The sequence below is a fragment of the Apis cerana genome, linkage group LG2 (genome assembly GCF_029169275.1).
Source record: "Apis cerana isolate GH-2021 linkage group LG2, AcerK_1.0, whole genome shotgun sequence".
NCBI lineage: Eukaryota > Metazoa > Arthropoda > Insecta > Hymenoptera > Apidae > Apis > Apis cerana.
In genome coordinates this window covers 2,533,348-2,556,387 of record NC_083853.1, presented here as the reverse complement: position 1 = coordinate 2,556,387, position 23,040 = coordinate 2,533,348, and the positions used below count along the sequence as shown (strand labels likewise).

General features: G+C 27.2%; 1 protein-coding gene and 1 long non-coding RNA gene across 5 annotated transcripts in view; one reads left to right on the top strand and one right to left on the bottom strand.

Moving 5' to 3' along the window:
* Positions 1–11,264: 11,264 nt before the first annotated feature.
* On the bottom strand, positions 11,265–15,445 carry LOC108004500 (uncharacterized). The gene is made up of 4 exons (XR_009828994.1): positions 15,251–15,445; positions 15,055–15,166; positions 14,672–14,967; positions 11,265–13,162 (listed from the first exon to the last, which is right to left on the bottom strand). It is a non-coding gene; the product is annotated as an uncharacterized LOC108004500 (long non-coding RNA).
* The window catches only part of LOC108004516 (protein jim lovell), a 31,856-nt gene continuing 21,973 nt past the window's right edge, over positions 13,158–23,040 (top strand). Inside the window, exon 1 of one of the 4 annotated variants that reach the window (XM_062072132.1) lies at positions 13,158–13,510. The gene's annotated coding sequence lies outside the window, so the exon portion shown is untranslated. Of the gene's footprint in view, positions 13,511–15,774; positions 15,897–16,107; positions 16,840–20,240; positions 20,387–23,040 lie in introns of those variants that run through there. The other 3 variants (XM_017067481.3, XM_017067480.3, XM_062072133.1) reach the window with 3 other exon arrangements.

Below are 23,040 nucleotides of genomic sequence, written 5' to 3'. Positions count from 1 at the left end.
AAATTTTTGATGAATTTTAATAATGCATTATCTTTTTTAATTTCACCAAGTGCAATATTTTCAAATTAATTTTTATCGCCTCTTTCAAGTTTTCTCTATTATTGATAAATTTTTTTATATTAACAACGGCAAATTATTTATACAATTATTATTTGTAATTTATATAATTTTTTGGTTGAATAAAAGTTATTAAAAATTTATTAAAATCACGTTGATGATAAGTTGCAAAAATTATAACATGCGATTATACAAAATTATAATTAAAATTTGATTTTTAATAAATCAAAAAATATAATAAAAATTACAACATAACTATTACTGTATTCTGAGTAATTAATTTATAATAAGATTTTCTGTTTTCAACTACATGTATTCCCATGATTTTCTAGGATCTCCGCAAACTTCTGCTTTTCATTCTAATTAACATTATCGATCGCAAGTATCGTTGCATACATCTTGCCGTTTAATGTCACACTTCCGTTAGGATATCATACCAATTCTATAGTCTCAACTTTGTGCGTTAAGGCGTTGGATTAGTTAGCTTAATATTTTGCAAATTAATATTTCTATTTAAAACAGCCGATATTAACTAATGTAAATTTATCATTCTATTTATATCTCATTGAACGTGAATATTTTAAATATTCGAATATTAGATTGATTGATTAAATTTATATTATAAAAAAAAATTGTAATAAAAATGTCGAATAATGACACTTTAAGAGAGATTGTTAAAATTAACTGACATTACTTGTTCAATTTTTCATTTCAATTTATATTTTAATATTAAAATAAAAGTAACGAAAAATTAGAGATTATAGTAAAGCAAATATTTTCTTTAAATTTCATATTTCAAATATTGAAAGATATTACAATTTAATTCATGACATATACATACAGGAGGATATTTTTATTCATACATTGATGAAATAATTCTTGATTTAACAAATTTAAAAATTTTTTTTTTCAAAATGTTTAAGATAAATGTTTAAGATAAAATGTTATAGATGAATGTCACTTAATAACAATACAAAATGAAGTAATATATATTCTTAAATAATCTTAATAAATTTTATGAAAATAATAATTTTTAATAGTATAATTAAATAGTATAATTAATAATTTTTAATAAAATTAAAAAGAAATTAAATTATCCTTCAATATAAAATAATAACATTTTCTAACTCTTATAAAAAAATGAAAATAATCTTATTACTTAATCAAATATAAAATGTAAAAATTATTTAAATATATTTTTAAGAAATAATAAAATTTTAATTTCAATAATCGTAACAGAAATTTTCTTCATTCATCGTAACTAAACAATATTCATTCCAAATTTTTTATAATCCATTATTATATAGTCCACTTAAATGTGTATATCACATGGAAAGAGGTATAATTTAATTTACGCGAACGTAAAATTAACCAAATTAATGTATTAATCTAATATCTTCGCAGAAATTAAGAAATTTCGAGTGATCAAAGAGTGATCAATAGAAGACGTTAAAACGTACATTAACATAACATATTACAATCGCCAACATTGTTTTTACCATATATTTGAACGCATTATTTTTATACTATTATTTTTATATTTCATCATTTCCTTAGAAATCTCCGGGACGGTGTTAGACCATACAAAAACATAAGGAAATGTACGCGTAGAATCGTAAAACGCATTCTTTTAACCGAAAAGTGTGATATTAAATTTCACAGTGGAAATTTCACCAGGCAAAAGTCTATCGAATAAAACAATCAATGAGATTGGAGATTGCTATGAGCCAATAATGTCAATCGATTTTTTTCAACAAGAACGAATTAAAATAAAGATGTTTGCAAATAAATTGTATATAACTTTATTTGAAAAATAAATTAACGTCGGAATTACTAAGATACGTGAAATTATGACTTTTAGTAAAATTAATGTACTTTTTTTATTAAATTAATTTACTTTTTATTATCACAGAAAAGTAATTATTAATTCTAATTATTTTTAATTGTAGTTTGATTTTAATGCGCAATACATATCTATTTAATCTATATTATAGTCGATTTAATATATTATAGTCGATAGTGCTAATTAATTAATTTCAAGTGATTTATTTATCATATTTCAATAGAAAATAAAATTTTATGTATACGAAAAAGAAAAGATTTTTATTTTAAGATTTCATTCTCAGATTAAAAACTAAAAATCAAAAATCAAAAATGAGAGAGAGAGAGAGAGAGAAAGAGAGAGATATTTCTAATCATAACAAAGATATTTGAAAAATAAAAATTCCAAACAAGAAAATATCTTTACATTCAATCAAATAATAAATATCCAAAAACTATCTTCTGTATACTAAATTCCAAAGTAGGAAAAATTATTTCCATATCATTTCATTAATAAGAAATTATTTATTCTTTATAGAGGAAATGAAATTGCAAATGTTAAAATAATTCCTCTTTCAAGATTGCATTATTATTATCCGAATGAAATTATAAAATGATAAAATTAAAAAAAAAGATAAGATATAAGTTTCATGTTGAAAAATTATTTTAATAACAATTTATATTAACAATGTCCTTGTCCTCGAAAAAATCTCGATACTGCGACTAATTACATTTAGCGGAAAAGTGACATGGATTTCCGAAAAGAGTAATTTACGATCCGTAAGAGCATCCAACCTGATCGAAAATATCTTTTCAATGATCACGTTCCGAGAAAACTTGGTGTATGTATATGTTGCACACGAGGACGTTGTGTGGTCAGGTGCACGCGCAGGTAGGCATACCTGTGTTGGGTGTACGCGTAAACAGAAAAGAATTACTGCAAGGAACTTGGTCAACATTTTCAGAAAAATATACCAATCTATTCTTCGATCGATATTTTTATGGAAATCTTTGAGTCATACGATCATAAAATAAAATATGATAGTATAAAGTATTTGATCGGATCTATTTAGAAAAGTATATTTAAATATACTTAAACTTTGATTACTCGATATTTTAATTTGTTATATCTTTTAGAGAGGATATGTTATAAGAGAAGAAATGTGCAAATGATTATGAGACTTAAAATGTATTATCATAATGAATTGTATATGCATAGAATTATATATTTATATTTCTATTTATATTTCTAAGCATATTCAGTTATATAAACGAATTCAAGAAAATATTTTCTAAAATATACTATAATATCCATGAATGAAAATTTTGTATGTATTTGTTATAGTTTTTATTCGTATGATATTCTTCTTCTAAATTATTATATATATAATTTTTATTAAGTCTATAATTATTTTCAAAATTTAAAATAGAAAATGTTGAAGAAGAATAGAATAGTTGTTAGATAGAATAATGTTATTTTATATAATTATCAAATATATATATAGAGCAATCAATAAAAATTGCATTAGTGAACAGTAAATAATTAAATAATCATGAAATTCATCTTTGTATTATTATTTTCATTTACAGTTATTAAATATATTTACACTATGCTCAATAAATATTCCATGATTCATTCTACATATAATGAACCTTTACAAATGGAATATAAAGGCATATAAAAGCGAGATAATTTCATAGTTATTCAAGATGAATGATTTTGTATTTTGGTATGGAATTTAGAGGTGAGAAATCGTTTCAAATATAAAATATAAAAATTTTTATATTATCCATTTATATTAATTTTTATATTAATTTTTATTAAAACTAAAGTTAGAATGGATATTATTATATTGATATTTATTCATCAAGATGTATTTATAATATATATATTATTATTGAATTTTACAATTATAAAATATCAAAATTGAAAATATATATTGTTAAAATTAACACTATTCAAACAGAAACAATATCGAACAGAATATAATAAAAATTTCATAAAAAGTATGAAAAATAATATAAAATCTATTTGAAATCATTACATTTATAAAATATTTAAAAATATACATATAAATATTCAGTATAATTTTTGTTTTACATTTTTTTTAATTGAAATTGGCAACAATGACTTTTCACTGCAAGATGTTAAAGAGTTGGTATTTTTGAAACCCAATCTAGTAATATCTAGTTGGAATTTGTTTTCTTAAAAAAAAGTTCAATTATTCTATTATTTATTATTATTTATTATTTAATTATTTGGATAATTATATTTTCATATATTAATGTGAAAAAAAAAGAAATAAAAGAAATATAAATATGTAATATAATATATATAATATAGTATATATATATTTATATAAATAATATTTATATAAATATATATATATATATAAATAATATTTATATAAATATATATATATATATAAATAATATTTATATAAATATATATATTTATATAAATAATATTTATATAAATATATATATATATATATAAATATATAAAAATAACTATATTTCAAAGTCATATTATTTTAATAAATAAAATGTTATAAAATTATTTATAACAATATCTATATGAAGTATTTATGAAAAATTTATGACACTCATCAAGTGTTAGATTTTATTTTCAGCCATGATATACGCATGCAGTGAACTCATACACTTAACAGCTATGCAGATACATGAGTTTTAAAAGCATGATTTAGATTTCATCGTATAATAGATATTTAGATGTTTTCAAAAAAATGATATTTTCTTTTACTTTTGTTATTCACTTTTTTAATTTTTCTCAATGTATCTATTGACAATAAAAGATAAAAAGTTAATAAATTATACGTATATTAAGAACATGCGTTAATTAAAATATATATTATTATTTTTTAAAATCATCGCAAAAAATTCAATTAGATTTGAAATAGATTAACATGTAATATTATCTTATTATTATTTTAATAATACTAGTTTCTTTATTATTCTATACTTTCAAAGATTTTTAAAAAAAATAAGAATTATTTATACTAATATTTCTATTTAATAAATATTGCAATTTTTCAGAATTTTTTTTAATAACAATGAAGGGGGTAGAAGCAAAATTTTTTCCCTATCCATCCAAATAAATCCAAGAATATTATTAAGAACAATTAATTTTTTATAATAATTTTATAATAAAAAAAATATAAAGATACAATAAAATAAATAAGATCTATCTATGTAATGCTGCTTTATAAATAATAAAATGATTTGAAATATAAAAAAGTTGATTAATTGGATCATTATTTTTTATTTTTTTTAGTCTCTTCTTTTGGATTATTATTTCTAGATGTTAACCTATAACTGTCCGTTAAATCTAGATAAATCTCAAAAATCTCAAAAAATAGAAAATGTATAAAGATGAAATTGAAGAAATATTTCCTCTCATATATTTAAAAAAATATATGAAAATATATATAATATATTTTCCCATATTTTCTTTCTCTCCAGAATAACGAAACAATTTTCTAGGTCACCAACTATTACGAACCATCTACCAATCCGCGATACCAATCGATAATCAAATATAATAATTACTTACAATATAATACATCGTCAATCCAGGTCATACTTAATCATTATCGATAATGTAGCAACGCGTTGCCGACCACTCATCATCGATCCCTTTGCATATTTTACAGCGACAGAACAGCATACTCGCTCGAAACCGTCATCAGGAGTCGTCGACCCGCAAGAAGGATGAAGCCACCCCCATAAAAACGTAAGAAAGAAGGGGGGAAAAAAAAGAACACCGTGGACGTAAGAAAAAAGTAAGAAAGAGGGAGGGGAGGGAGGAGGGGAAGAGACAAAGGAATTAGAAGGGAAATCAAGCGACGAGGGAAAAAAACGAGGGAAGGCAGGATGCGGACGTAGAGGAAGCGTGGAGAAGAAGATCGAGAGTAGAAAACTCGAGGAGAAGGGGGCTGCATGGATGGAGGAGGGTAGGTAGGTAGGTAGAAGCGTCGTCGCGGCGTTGTCCTCACACGTAGCAGCGCTTTCTTAATCATCATCTGTCTATCTCTCGGCATTAGTCGAGAAGAAAAGGAAGGAGAAGAGGAGGAGGAGAAGAGGGCAGCGATGCTTGGTAACCTGCGAAGGATCCGGCGAAGAGAGAGAGAGAGAGAAAGAGAAATGGCGGGTAGAAGAAGAAAGAAGGGTAGTAGAAAGTGCGAGGGAGACAGAGGGACAGACAGGGACATCGGGCAGGAGGAAAGGCAAGAGCCTTCGTTCGAGATACAAAGAGCAAGGAAACGTGGTGGAGAGTAGAAGGAGGTAAAAGAAGAAAGAAAGAGTAAGAGAGAGAAAGAGAGAGAGAGAGAGAGAAAGAGACGCGGAGGGAGCGGGACAAGGATGGGACGAGTGGACGAGAAAGGATGAAAAGACAGAAGGAAGGGGGTGGAGGCGCGCGAGCGAACGCGTGCAGAGCGAGGAAGGAAAGAAGCGAAAGAGGGAAGAGTCGTAGTCCCCCCCTCGTTAGAAGAAGCGGTGGACGGACGACGAGAGAAAGCGTGGTTGGAAGAAAGACGGAAAGATTGTACCGGAGGCCCGGCAGAAAGAGGGACGGAGGGGGGAGACGCTTCTTACTCCGCCCAGCATCCAAGATGGCGTTGGCAGCGGCTCCCCTCGTCATTAAAATCAATAATTAAAAAATACATCCGTGGCCACCTTCGCTTTTCTAGCGCCTCGTGACGCGTGCTCGGCACCACCCGCCCCACCAACCTCGCCGCTGCTGTGTATATATCTGTACACGTATATAAGCGTGTACGAGGCAACCAACGCGGCTGAGAACCACTGGAGGCCGTTTCCTCGCGGGTAGTGATGGGGTGGCACGGGGGTTGACTAAGGAGGTTTGGAAGGACGGGGCGGCGGTAGTGACGGTGCTGGCAGGGGGTGACTGAGCTTGGCTCGCGGGGTAGCCGGTGGGAGAGGGAGGGGGAGGGTGTAGTGGTACCAGGCTGCACTGGCGAGACCCTTAAACAGGGACACAAGGACGAGTGGATGGGTACGGGAAGTAGGTACTTCCTCCGACTACCTCGAGCGCCCCTTCCTCCTTCTTCTTCGAGTGTTGCCCCACCTTAGCTCGGTGCCCCCCTTTGCAAGGAATAATCACCTATACCTATATATTTTTTTTTGTTTTTTGTTTTTTTTTATACCTATACGAGGTTTCAAACTTGCGTATCGACTAGATCTTTTTTCTCGAGTTTTTCAATTAGTGCGATTATTAATGCGGTACTAATTAATTTGTGGAGAACAGGTTCGATGACCTCTGTGCTTTGCGATCGAAGTTTTCGGGGGTTAAAGTTTTGTTTTTATTATTCCAAAGTGGACGATTTATTACGAATATTTTGGATTTCTTTGCTTCTCGAAGGATGTATTTCTGTTCTTCTGATAAGGTGAGGAAATGTGATGATGGTGTATTTTTCTCTAATCTGATAATGCAATAATTTTTAATCAATTTGTTGGGAATTTGTATATTTCTGTGTAGAAAATTTGAAGAAATTTATTTTATATATAATATATAGATACTTATTTTTTGCATAAATATCTACATGTTCAGTTAAATATTTACATAAATATGTGAATTATAGAAATAAGGAAAAATTAGATCAAATGATATTTAAAATTTGAAAACTTGATCTAAGTGATTGATGAACTGAATGTATAAACGGACAAGTAAAATATAAATTCTGATAGTTTTTCTTCAGAAAAAAGTTAAATTATTTCTCCGACTAGTTGATAGAATTAAATGAGATATTTATTTTTTTAAATGAATATTGATTAATCAATATCAATCAATAATATAAAAAAGCTTCATTTCTCTTCTCAAGTGTACATAAATCGTATAACAAAGAATATAATTTATATAAACATATTATAAAAAATATTTAAAATTGCATTAAAAATATAAAAGAAATTATTTTATTTTATTTGTTTTTATTCTATATTTAAATACATTATATTATTATTATTACATTATATTATATATATTTAAATACATTATAATTTTATCGTTTTCATGTGTCTGATTTATGTAACATTTAAAATCTTACAAAGAAAATGAATGTCATATATCATAAAATGAAATATTCTTTGAATCCAAATATCTATTTCTTATCCGGATTCTTTTATTTGTACACTACATGAAAACTTGATTGTACATAAGAACTCATTTAAACGTATTATTTATCATCTTTTTAATATGTATATTTTCAGCTCCAAAATAAAAAATTTTAATATGTTGTTGCGTATTGCTGTATACAATTAAATGTATTTTAATATTTCTAATTGATAAATATGTACATAAATCTAAATAAGACATATAATAATTTTTAGAAATGCTATAGCATTGAGTGCTTTATTCTTTTCCAAATTTATTTTCCGGGTAATATTAATAATATAAGATATTTATAAAATTTTCAAAATTTATGAAAGATATCATGCTTAATAAAACTTATTTCTATAATAAAATCGTAATTATAATGATATTATAATTTCAATATTAATTTATTTACAGAAGCGAATTCAATACGCATATTTAAATTAATTCAATATTTTTTCAAAATATATCGTATATATATATATATATATATATATATATATATATATATATATATATATATATATATAACATGTTCGTACAAAAGATTTTTGATACGATATTCATTATCTCGAAAAAAAGATGTTAAATTAATAATAATGATGATAGATGATAGTGATTCAAACTGGAATGTAGATTTTTAGCTAAAATGTGAATAAATAAATAAAAGTTTAGATCACAATAATTAATCATTTTGCGTTTTTATTCTGTATTGATAAATTAATTTAAAAATAAATTTAAAACTAAAAAGGAAATATAATTAAATGTAACTTAACATAAAAAAACATATTTAAATATAATCGAAGATTAATATATCTCTAGCCCTTAATGTTTTTCGTATCATATACCAATATTATTTCGTAATCATAATTAATTAACATTTATTATAAAGAAAGAACAATAATTTTTGTTAATTAAATAAAGAAATAAAATATGTAAACATTATAATTTATGTAAATATTATGTAACAAAATGTTAAAAAATTTGTCAATATTGTATAAATTTTCTTAGTAGAATTATTAAATTTTCTTGATCATGAAAGTTTTGATCGGTTATATAATTTATTTAATGTCTAAATTGGTTGGATCAAAATCAAGAAATGTTCGACTTTCATGTTAAAAGGTTTCCATATTAAACCGAATCCAATATCTTTCAATTTCAAGTGAATTATAGATACATAAGAAATTACACATTGAGCATATGTAAATTATTCTGCTTCTCATACTTGTTAAAATATTCTTCATTATTTTTTTACGAAATAATTTCATATAAATATAAACATTTAACAAGCTAAATAACTATGATATTTTAAGTAATCATTAATGTTAAATTAAAGACGAATTAATGTTTAGTCAATAGTGTCTGAGCGAACTTGGAATTTTTTAAGAATCATTGAAAGAATAAGATATGTAAGAAGTATTGTATTTTACAGATCTCATATGTATTTTAATACAGAAAAATAAAATATTTAATTATAATTATAAAAATAAATAAATATTTAATCTCTATTGGTCTTTTTTCTCAAAAAAATATATTCAATTAAAAAATTTCTTAAAATGGACATGATCTATCTATCTAAGAGAACATTAAATATATTCTTACATTGTTCTTATAAATTGTTCTTATATTTTACGATAAATTCGGTTTACGATATATAATTTTTTAATAAAAAGAATTGTGAAAAAAATATAATCTATAATAAGATATAATCTATAATTAGATATAGAAAATCGTTCCCATGAATTTTGTGATTTGAACGCTTCGTGTAAAGCGAGACGGACAACTGATGCAAATATGTATATTCTTAAATAAAATAAAATTAAATAAAATTGTTAATTATCCTAATTTCATAATTTATTACTTTCTTTTCTTAATAATTCACATTGAAACTGAATTATTAAATACCGTCGGATTGAGATCGCTTAAGAAATATTGTCTTATATATTTTATCATGGTTTCTTTATCTTAACACAAAATTTATAATATAATAATAAAATACGACAAGAAAATAATAAAAGTATTATTTAATCATAAAAAAATCAAACAATTAAATATTTTACAATTTTTTACGTATTGTAATGTTAGGATTGAAAGTTATTTTTAGTGAAAAAAAAAAAAGGAATTACTTAAATTTTTAGAAACATAATTTTATAATGAAAATATTTAATGAATGAAATAATTAATAATTTTAAACTTAATACTAATAAATTTCTATTGAAATAAATATGTATGTATATATTCGATACTTTTCGAATTTGATTTAACTCGCATTCAAATTATTTCATTATTATAATAAAAATAAATTATGATAATTATTGATCATTATTTGATATTTTATTGATCGTAAAAATATGAGAAATTTCGATCGAATTTTGATAAAGAATTTTGATAAAGATAAAGAATTGAAAGTTTGTGTTTACGATATAAAATTAAAAATATATCTACTATATTTCTAAATTTGTGAAATGAAAATGCATTTTACATATCGCTTATATATTTACTTCTAATTTAGTCATTATGAGAAATATAATATTTATTTAATTAAAATACCAAATACGTTTAATATATTTCATCGTATATTAACATTGTATGTTATATTAATAACAATAGAAATTTATTTGTTTCTTTTTTCATTATTATAAATATACTTAGACGTCTATTATGAGTCCTTGAAAATTACTGGTAATATATATATATAAGGATTTAATTATACATACAATTATTATAGTTATTGTAACTATGTTTACTACATAAACTATGTTATATATATAAATAAAAATCATTTATTTTTAACTAATATTTTTATAAATGAAAGAAATATTATATGAGAAATTTTCAATTCAAACAAAAAAATACAATTTCAATTTTCTAGAATAATAATTAAAATTATTAAAAAATTATTATTATTATTAATAAAAATATGAAATCTTTAGTTTGATGAACACGATCTGACAACATCGAACAAACATATGAGGAAAATTTAGCAGAATAATATATGCAACACATTTTTAAGTGAAAATTTTAGAATCAATGTTATATGTTATCAGCAACAATACATAGTTAGAAAAGCTTGTTAAATTGAAATATTTTTTTATTAAAAAAGATATGATTATTTTTAAGTTTAATTATATAAATCTCTTTTGATTCCTATTATTTATATTTTTATATATTTAAATTTATAAAGATGTTATTTGAAAGTGAAAGGTTTTTATTTATATATAATACTATTTAAAATAACTGCAATATTAAGTATCTATAATTTTTAAAGTGCCATATATTTTGTTTATCAAGCATACGAAATTGTTTATAAGCATACGAAAACAGGAGGATCAACTCCTAATACCGCTTACTGAAGATAATATAACAACCTTCTTCTTCTTAACTGAATCTGGTATAATTGTTTGGATTATTATTGTATGACCTGTACTAGAATTAAAGCAAAATGACAATAATATATCAATATTCAGGAAACTCCATATTATTTTATTGTTGAATATGTCATGCTTTTTACGACTCTGGAATATAATTTAATCGAAACGAAATATTAATATGCTTTTAAAATATTTTACAACACATTTTATATTTAAATTATATCTTATTTTTAATTAATAATTTAGAATTATATTTTATAATTATTATGTTCATTTTCAATAATTATATTCACATTTCCTCAGATCTTAAAAAAAAATTAATTATTACATGAAAACATTAATTAATTTTAAACGCATCTAATAAAACTAAAGAAGTAAAGTATAATCCAAGATTACTAACGTCTACTTCTCGAAAGATACTTTACTTTAACATTATTAATATTTAATTTTCCAAAAATCAATTCCAATAATAACGAAAATGTTAAAATTCCTCGCTCGTTACACTCAACAACGATCGGTTCGAAAAACAAAGAACAAACACCGAGGCTAACACCTTACACACATACTTTACACACACATTTTATACATACATCTTACATACACACCTAACACACACACACTTCTCTCGAAGAATTGTCTCGAAGCACATCATCCATCCGTGAAGAATCTTCACCGAAACAACCTGTCGTATCCGAGGAACAATTGAACGAAACGAAGAGCGAGAGAAGGGACAAAATCCTAAGGACAGAGATGGAGCCTCGATTACAAATCCTTTTCATACTGCCCTCGTGCAAAGGATGATGTTGGTCAGTTGAACGAAGGAAATGCGAACCGGGTACATAAGAATAGGATGGGAGCAGCAGATTGTCGTGAAGCAGGTGTACTACACCTCCCTGGAAGGCAATAATATTTAGGGCGCCGAATTTCTGCACTCGGCTAGTACTAGGTAGTGAAACTATTGCTCCCCTCCATCCCTCCTTTCCTCAGCCAGGTAGTAGAAGGAAATTTGGTTGAGCGTGAGTAAGCGTGGTAGCGTGCGCGCTAATCGGCAAACACTCGAAGCGTGGCTTTCGTTCGAGAGAGAATATAGGCACGTGAGAGGTAAGGTGTTCTGTTCTCGTGTATGTATACTATTTTACGTGCACATATATATATATATATATATATAGGAATCGGCGAAACGCGTTCGACGGAAGGACGGCGTGCGGTGGAGAAGCAAAAGGTTGAACAGGACAAGAGAGGAGAAGGAGGGTCCGATGGGCTGGTACCCACCCGGTTGGAGGTGGCACAAGGAGGTGGGACTCTTCGCCTCATTCTCCACTTTCAGTGGCAAGTCCGAAGAGGCAGTCACAACGCGACTGCTCTAAGAGCCAGGCCGCCCGCCGCCACTCGACCGCACACCTGTGTGTGCATCTACGCGCGCACACCTGCCCACTTTTGCACAATCACACATCCGAGGCGCACCGAGGTCGACAGTCGACGACGCGCCGCGTCCACCACCTGCGGAATTCCACGCGTGCATCGACCACGCGCGTCCACGACACACGGACGACTGTCCGGAAGAGAAAAAGAAAGGAAGGAAAGAGGAAGAAGAAAAAAGGGGGAAAAAGAGGAGGAAAAAGAAGAAGAGGCGAAACACCAACATCACCCGGTCAATGATAAATCACGATCATCGGCCATCCTCTTGGTCAACGCGTCGTCGTATGTGTCGGGACGAATGTGGATCATCCCATCGTCACGGGACGTGGACCGTTTCTCGTGATACGCGCTCCTCGTATAACATCTGTCAAGTTTCACGTTTTTCAACGAAGAGGACGATGTGATTTACATATTGCATAGGGGGGGGAGTTGTCGAGAGGAGGAGTGACTGGTGGTATTTTTTTTTTTTTTTTAAAGTGCGTAAATACGAGGAGAGATTATGATAGTGGTGATGATAATGATAGTGGACATATCGCATTATGAGTTGCATTACGTCAATTGTTCTTGTCCCTTGGATTGCATGTACGAGAAAAACGAACGATGGTGATTTGTATTGAACGACGCAATTTTTAAACTGGGATTAAACAATTATTTACGTGAACGGAACGTGTATACGATACAGAAGTACCTGCCAAGTTATTCGTTTTTACAGGTAAGTAGGAAGGGATATTTTTTTTTTTCTTTTTTTTTTTGTCTTTTTCTTATTTTATATCGATCCTTACGTGACCGTGTCTATCCTTTTTTGTTGAAATGTGACGATTTCTAAAATCTTGCGAAAACATATTTCGTTTCTACCCAGAGAAAAAAAGATAGAAAAAGTCTGTGCTTTTTCTGGAAAATAAGGAAAAGTCTTTGTGAAAGCTCTTTCTGTGATAATTGAAATTCGCGTGGCATTAAAATTGACCCACGTTTGTGATACGCGATTCTACAAAATTTGAGATAATATAAACTGGTACAAACTTATAAGTTTGTATTTTGTTAATGTAAATGGTAATATTGCATGATTTTCATTTCAGTTTCCAAAAGTTTCAATATGCTTGAAAATTTACGATAATATATATATATACATATATATTCGGTTATAGAAATTTTTAGATAATTAATTTTAATTGAAAAATGATGTAAAAGAATCGTAATAATTAATATTATATACACATGATTTTTCGTTTCAATTTTACCATCAATCTTTCATAAAAACTTTTTGATTGTTGAAACTATATTGGACAGATTCGAGAAAGTTGCATTCTTTACGTTTTCTCTTTCCTTGAAAGAACATAAAAAATACAACAAACAATACAATAACAATATTTGTTCGTATTAATTGTTGACAATGTTTGTTATACAGACATTTCAATCAAGATTGATAGGATCACAATTTATCCTAAAAACAACAAATATTGTATGATGTACTTAATAATAATGTATAATTTTCTTGCTAATTTTCTAATTTTCTTTGAAACATACAATATTTCAATTAGAAACGAGATTATTAATCGAATTTTAAACATAAAACTTTTCTCTCTTTTTTTCGTTTCTTATATTTCTATACTTCTAAAAGAAAAACTTGCCTCGAAAAATCTGATATTCACGGATAGCCGAATTGTTAAATAACGTTCGCCCCATCCCCTCGAATCTAGTTAAGAAAAAGATTTACGGAAGAAGGAAAGAGAAGTTCACAGTTTATCGCGTCGACAAAATCGACAAGACGTAAGAGCATTTGGCGGCACTATATAAACGCACACGGACACGGAGGCATGAGGGAGGCTGCACCAATGTATAGGTGGAAGAGGGAAACTATCTACACAGTTCTTACCTCCCTATGGTGTCCCGTTGCGAGCAAGGATCCTTCGAAAGGTCCTGAACTTGGAATTCACCCCCTTGGTGCCACCTCCGTCGGCGGCCTTGACTCCTCGTCGCTCGCTTTTCATCGCTCTCCAAATCTTTACTACACTTGCTTAGTATTTATTCGTCCCAGATCTACGATCATAATTTTTCCCAATTTCAAATTTTTCGAGTCACGAATATCATTTATCTCCATCTTTCTTCATTCAATAATTTTCTTGCATCCGTTTCTCCTTAGATATTTTAAATGTAAATAATTCGAATAATCTAAACAAATGATTAATTCACTAGTGAAGAGATCTCGTATCGATATATTCAAACTCGTAATTTTTATTATCTAATTATCATTATTACCGGCTTTTCTAATCAAACGAGTCGAAAATGACCCAACCGCAATGTTTACATCCTCCAAAAAATTCGAATCATTGAATCAATGATTCGAATCTGCTGCAACGATTGTCAAGAACTATAAAATATAGATATATATACTCTCAGGCATTTTCAAAGAAGATGGCAGGGAGGGGGGGTTAAAAAGAGGAGAGATACATACCGGAATACCGGGGTCCGATCGTCCCTGGTGGGAATCCCTCGTGTGCATGTCGAACGTTTCTTATCGGTTTCTATCGGATGAGCGCGTAGATTCGTGCTACCTTCAACGAAAGGGGAACATACCCGAAAGCAAAACGATAGGCAAGGGCGAAAGAGAGAGGGAGGGGGAGAAGAGGCGGGAAAGAGGAGGAAACGCGCGAGTTAAGGCAACAAGAAGGAGCGCGTCTCGCGTGGAACAGTAGATTTGCCCGAAGTAGAAAGGAAGGAAAGGGGTAGTTGGCGGTCCGCGAATGTTGGTTGGAGCGGCAGGACACACGCCAGGGGTGGTGAGAGGTGTGGTAGTAGGTTTGCGCGCGGGGCGGTAAAGTGACGAAGAGGAGAAAGCATGCCGGGAAGAAGGGGGTTGATGGAAGAAAGGGGGAGAGGCGGCCGGTAAGAGAGAGGGAGGTTGGTTAGTTAGTGCGCGAGGAAGTGAGCGGCAGCGTGTATCGTGTAGGAAAAGAGAGACAACGTTGTCATGTGGGAGGGAGAGGAGTTTAAGGAGTGAGAGGGGCGGGGATCTTAGGAGGGGCGCCTAACGTCACGGCGCATTCACTCACCGGCCGTCGCCGACGCCGCTGTGCCGCACACGCAACCCACACGATACGGTCAGTTTTCTCTTAACATTTATTTAGTGACGCTCGATTTTTCCGTTTAATTTTGTTTCTTTTTTTTTCTTGTTTCTTGTTTTTTTTCCCTCTTCAGCTGAAAGGAAAGTTCGTTTCCAATTGTTAAGAGATCGCTATCGATATCGAGTGATCGTATTCATGGTGAATTGAGTAATTATATTTCGCGAAAGAGTATCGAGCAACAGTGACTAATCGAGTGATGTATGTATATATACATATATATATATATATATATGTATATATACATATATATATATATATATATACACGCGGGTGTCCCGCGCAAAGAAGGTGAACATCTATACCGACGAACATGTTTGTGCTTTTACTGAGAAGACGATAGGTGACAGTGAGGAATCAGCTGATCGTTTAGGGGCGCCACGCTCTCTTATCCTATCTCGCGCGCGCTTTCTGTTTGTCTCTCTCTCTCTCTCTCTCTTTCCTTTCCTCTTCTAAACTCCTCATAGGAGACTCCTCTTCCTCTGATGTACATATATATACGTAACCGCGCATAGTAGCTACTACCACGCGGTTCGCCGGCTGTGTTTGATTTTCCCGCCAATGATATACGCACTCAAAGATTATACACGTACGTTTTCTCCGATCAGTTATCAGTGTAAGTTACATCTATCATGCTTAGTGTTCTCTATAATGGAGATCATTCTACTTTCTTCGTACGAAAAAGGTGACAAAGTGGAGAAGAAAAACTCGTCGGAATCGTGTCAACTGATGGAATTACAAACTTCCAACTCAATGATCTTCGATTTATTGCCGGAAGATCCAGTGCTATTTGTGTATCTTTTTTCTTATTATCATCGTGTGAAAATGGATTGTGATATATTATTCTTAAGGTGAAATGTTCACGAGAAACATGAAAAAGAGATAAGTCAAGTGTCCGCCCTGAGCGGAATCAGCATTTGAGGTAACAAATTAATCCAATTGTCCAGTTTTTCTTTTTCTTTTTTTTTTTTTTGTTACTTCATAGTTTCATTTTTAAAGAGAAGTAATGAAAAAAATTATTGAAAGTAACATTGCGTATACGTGAACGATAACGATGATTCTCTTCTTTGATATTTTTAATCGTGATTTTACTTACTCTAACCTATTTCGTTTCATTTCATATATCGCAATGAAATATTCACGTGATGAAATTTAAGCTTTTAAATATCGTATTATACGCATGCACACGTTTGAAAAATACGATCGACAAATCATATAAACATAAAATTATATAACATAAAAATTATGTTTAGTGAAATCTCAATATTATAAATTATAAATAAAAGTAGATTTTTATTTATTTGACACGATCTTTACATAGTAAAATTTAAAAATAACGATTAGAAATATATTTGTAACTCATTGAATAATTAGAATGATAATGATAATTTAAAAATTCACAAATTATTTATGAATGAAGAAAATTAATTATGTTGTGTTTCTAAAATTATATTTCAAATTCATTGTCATCAAAATTTTATTTCAAATTAATAAATGTATCATAGAACTTACAAATCTATATAATTTTTTTACTATTTATATAATATCTAAATGATATTTGTGCAATATACAAAATATTATGTTCATATCGATGATTGTATGAGGTTAGAAATATCCAAACAACATTTAGAATGTTAGAATTTGTAATTATCTTGATACTGCGTCTTCTCGTTGAAGTCTAATATTTATTATAAACGTTACTATAAATAAGATATATCAAAAATAAAGAAAAAAAAAGAAAAAAAAAGAAAAAAGTAAATTTATATTATATACATTTTTTGTTGAACACGTGCTAGTTTGTCAACAAACTTGCAATGAGTTTTCGATAGGCGCACAGTAACGTATTGCGATTTTGTAAAGCCTGTGACTGTAGGAAAATTGAAACTCGAACAATTTTCTTTTTTAAATATTTTTTTTCGACGATTATCAATAGTTGAAATTTGAACGAATTTCGATCTTCAAACGTTCTTCGTTTCTATTTTCCATGATTAACAAATAAAGTCATGAAAATTCGCTCAATATTTCAATATTTCGCTCATTATCTATGTGAATCTATGTGAATCTGTTTGATTTCAATATTTTTTGAACCACAAAAATTCGTTAATGGATTAATATGGCTTCGAAGCAATGTTTATTATTTCTTGTATTATTTCTTTTCAATGATCTTCGATTCTACAAGAATTTAATGCATAAAGTTGAGATTTATCAACGAAATTTAAGAAAACACACATATATTGTTTCTAAAATAAACATTGATAATGAGATACGCGCTAAGAAATGAAATTTTTTATTTTTTAAAATATTTTGTATATTTTAATTTTTCGTCTTATGTTTTAGGTACATAATATTTTGTAATTATTGAATAAATTGTGAAGATAAAGAATTGCGTGTATGTAAAAAATTTTGAGAATTTTTTAGTGAATCATATATTTCGATTTCTGATATGTTAATTTATTATTATTTTGTACTGTTTTTATATTGTTATTTTTATGTAAATATAAAATTGAAATATGTGATTCTTATTTTATAATATCGTATAAGATAAAATTAATTAATCGAAATAATACAACTTCTGGTTGAAAAGTATTCGATGCTCCTTCAAAATGGAATAATTTTTAAATTTTAAAATTGAATTAAACAAAATAATTTTTTTCGAAAAAGATTACTAGATGACGCGTAAAAAATTTTTTGAAAAAATTATAATTATGATCGAAAACACAAAGAAATAAGTTTCTACAATTTTCTTATTTTAAACTGTAATGAAAAATCAAACAATACGTATTGTAAACTTATATCAGTTATATACGAAAAATTTAATCGAAATCTGTATGCAGAGACAAATGACAAGTATCGAAAGATATATTTTAAGATTGATTAAATATTTTCTACCAAAGTTTGTATTTTTTCTTGATATATTATATCAGAAAAATTTATTGTATTGGATATTAATTTAACTTGCTATATAATTTTTCATTAAAAATTTAATCATTTGTATACATACGTGATATAATTATAATTTTCAAATCACTATGCCAACTATTATTGTAAATTATCAATTAAGATGAATACATATATATTTTGTTTGTTTTGTGTGCCCTTCTAAAGAGTGATGGAGAATGAGTGAAGTTATAAAAGTGAAAAGAACAAATTTTTGATGTAGATTATTCGTTCGAAGAAAGTTAATTAATATGTGTAATATTACCTGAAGCATATAGCTTAATGGATTGTTTGTTGCATGGGAAATGATTCCATGTAAAATTGAATATTCGAATTGGTGATTTTCATTGACCGGATAATAAATCAATATAACAATGTATCGATAAATCTTTTTTCTTCAGATAATAATGATATACACGCATGAGTTTCTCTAGAAAATTATATGTATTACAGCTAAATCACCGCTCGATTGAATTTAATTCGTCGATAGTTAATGTTCTCCTTTTATGCTCCGATGAAAACTTTTATCGAAAAAGTAATAAGCTTTGTATTCATGATACATATCCGTATCTAAATTGCGCAGTCGAATTTTTCTGCAAAAATGCTCGTACGATCGGTAATTTTTATCTTGTTTGATAAGATAACCGAGTATGTAAGAAAAACAATAAAAGAGTAATAAAAAAGTATAAAAAGAAAAAAAGAAAAATTCTAAAATCTCATAGTAATTTTTAATGTATTTATGATTCATATCTTCCGTTTCGAATTTGTAAGAAATTTCATATCTTCAATGATCTTAAAGATAATTTTATACACAAAAAAAAAGTATTTTGAAGCTTTTTATGTTTTTTTTTTCATGAAATTATTTTTCTAAAAATATGTTTGTTTAATTATCATATATTTATCATATATTTGTTTAATTAGTGAACAGAATTGAAAATTCTTTTCAATATTCGAAAATAAAATTAAGATATTATTCGATATTTTTCGATTAATAAATTAACTGAAAATTATGTAGAAGAAATTTTAAATTTATGATGAACACAGAGTTATTTATTTTAAGTGTAAAAGAGTTTTAAATGCTGTTATGTCTAGCAAAAAGTAATTAAGCGAACTCATTGTATTATAAAACTATTTGATTAGAATGAACTTCGTTTTGTATATTGTATATATTCATTTTTTATTTTTATAATCTTATTGAAAATAAAATTGAATCGATTTACAAATTTACCAAATTTATGAATGAATCAAATATTACATTTTTTTCTTCTCAAAAGTATTATTATTTTTCGTTTCTAGATGCATGTTTTTTCGTAACATATCGGACTAATAATTTGAAGAAAGAGAATTTTGAATTGAATTAAATATCGAGATTAATTTAAATTTAAAGCACGATAGTTTGAAATAGAACTGTAATTAATAATATTATATTTTTGTGGTAAAAAAACGGGAAGAGGAAATATATATAGTGATATGAAATATTCACCATGTTTTTCTCCACGAATTTGATAATGATGAATACAATAATAGCATAGGTATGTACTCATTTGAACATTATACATTTGTTATTAACTTCTTCCAAATTTCACTCTTTTGTATCTATAGACAAAAAACGTAAAATTCTAATAGATGAAATAAACTTAATGGATAGTTATAAGATTACTATTCGCAACATCAAACAAAGAAATATAGTGTTTTATCCATTATAAAACGGAAAATGAAACGGATGGGATATTAATATATCATCAACACTAATATCGCAAATACCATTAATCTCTATGTCTCAATTCCAGTATTAACCTGAATGTTTTATCTTCTCTGATTTTCATAATTTTTAACCAATCACCACATATCCATTTTCCAATTTTTCCTTGTATTGCAATTTTTTTTCAATTACACGGTCATCAATTGAAAAAAAAACACGATAAATTCATTTTTCTCACTTTTTGTATTTTTATATTATTGTAAATTGCTTTTAAAATTTTAATATATTATTTAAAAAAAGAAGAAATCGATTGAATTCACTAACATGATATATTCAAAATTGATATTGATTGAAAATATCAAAAGTTATGATCATTAATATTTTTGAAATAAAAATCGCTACGAACTCTACGAAATAAAGGAAAACGTTTTACTGGTATAAAAATTAAAGATTATTCTTTTATAAAAGAATATGAAACATGAATGTGATTTTCATTTTATAAACAGATATAAAATCATGATAATATTTGGATACTATTTTATTTCTGAATTTTTTACGAAAGCATTATTTAAAGCATATTATTATTTCTTATGTAAATAATAATATGAATTTTTTGTATAATACATTTTAAATAAGATAATATCGAATTTTATGAAAAATTTTTTCTATAAAGAAAGTACAAATTTGATATTTTGTAGCGTAGCCTTTCTTCAATTACTTTATCCAAGCATCTTAATATGTTTAAAATAATTTTATTTAATATAATATTTTTTTTTAAAAAATCTGTAAAAATAAATATTAATTCTGCAATGGCACATTTTATGTTTCTTCATGTTCCCTCTAGAATACTCGTTTATCATTGTATCACAAAATTATTGCAAACTTGCACAATTTTCTTTTCAATATTTAATTACAATAGAATCTCTATTATTTGAATTAATTTTCGATTAATTGTACATCCTAATTGTAATTATATAAAAAATATTATAAAATATTCTCTATTCACAATAATAAAATTTAATTTAAAATTTGGATACATTCACATTGTGCATACAAAAATGTTAAGTATCGAAACGAAATTGGAAATATTTAAGAAATTATAGATTATAGATTATAAAGAGTAGTGAGAGTAGCGTTAAAAAACAAATGGATAAAATTAGAAAATTATTTGCAGAATGCATGTTCTTTTAAACATTGACAAAATTTATGCAATTTGACTATAAAAAGAACAATATGAAATTCCTATTTTTAAAATGCAAACCATCTTTTATACTATTATCTCAATTATATTGTGTATAAACATATTATTTTCCTCAAAATATAAAATAATTCATCTAAAAAAAATCTATATTGCATTATTCGAAAATTTTCTTGTTCTTGTCTTTCTATTAATTCAAATAATCGAGATTGTTGTATGTAGTCTAAAATAGGTAAATTTAAAAAAATTTTTAAATGTCGAGAAAATTTTTATGTGTTATAATTAATGTGAAAAAGAAGATAAATATGATATTCATTGGATTGAAAAAATAATATACTATTATTTTATATATGATGATGTATATATATGAGATATGTTGATAAGAATTTTTTAATCTATTTATAAATTATAGTAATTCATATTTTTATACAAATCATAAGAAATCAAGAAACATTTGTATCCTTTTTTTATAATTGTCATTTCTTTTCTATTATTTATCTTTTTATCAAATAATTGTGTAACAATTAAAATTGAAAATAGATTTTCGTTCATTTTATTAAAATAATTTTCTCAATCTCAGTCTAACTTAAAACATTTATTGAGATTTTCATTTAATAAAAATTAAATATCAAATATCTAAATATTTTCGATTCTTTGAACACTCTTTTATTTAAATATAGAACCTGATTAATTGAGATTCATGTTTTAGTAAATTTTTTTTTTAAATTACTGTTCAATGAATTTAATAAGAATGAATTTAATAAGATAATTTTTATATTTCATGATTTATGAATATTTTGAGCAATTAAATAATTATTATTCACAAAAGATTATACTTTGCCAATTTCAATGATCTTGAAATATGTTGTTGAAGTCAACATTCTTAGTACCTATAATCGTTGAATAATTTTTCTCAGTACCTATAATCGTTATTTAGCCATAATTTTCGGCATTCACAAAAATATATTCGATATTACGTATCATATTTATATATATTTATGCTAGATTTTAATTTAACTTAATTTCATAAAAATTGTATATTATAAAATAAATTGAATATTTTATGGATCCTTTAAAAATGCGATAATAAAATAACTAATATATTTATCATTGCAATTTCGCTTAAATATTATTTTATATTTTACTTTCGTATTCTGTATGGAATATTCGAGCTTTCTAAAATTCATCAAAAAGTTCTTACTTTTTAACAGTTCACCCGTTATGTATTCTAGTTGCCTGTGTTGCAATGTGTTTCTATAAACAATAGATAAGATGATATGATATTG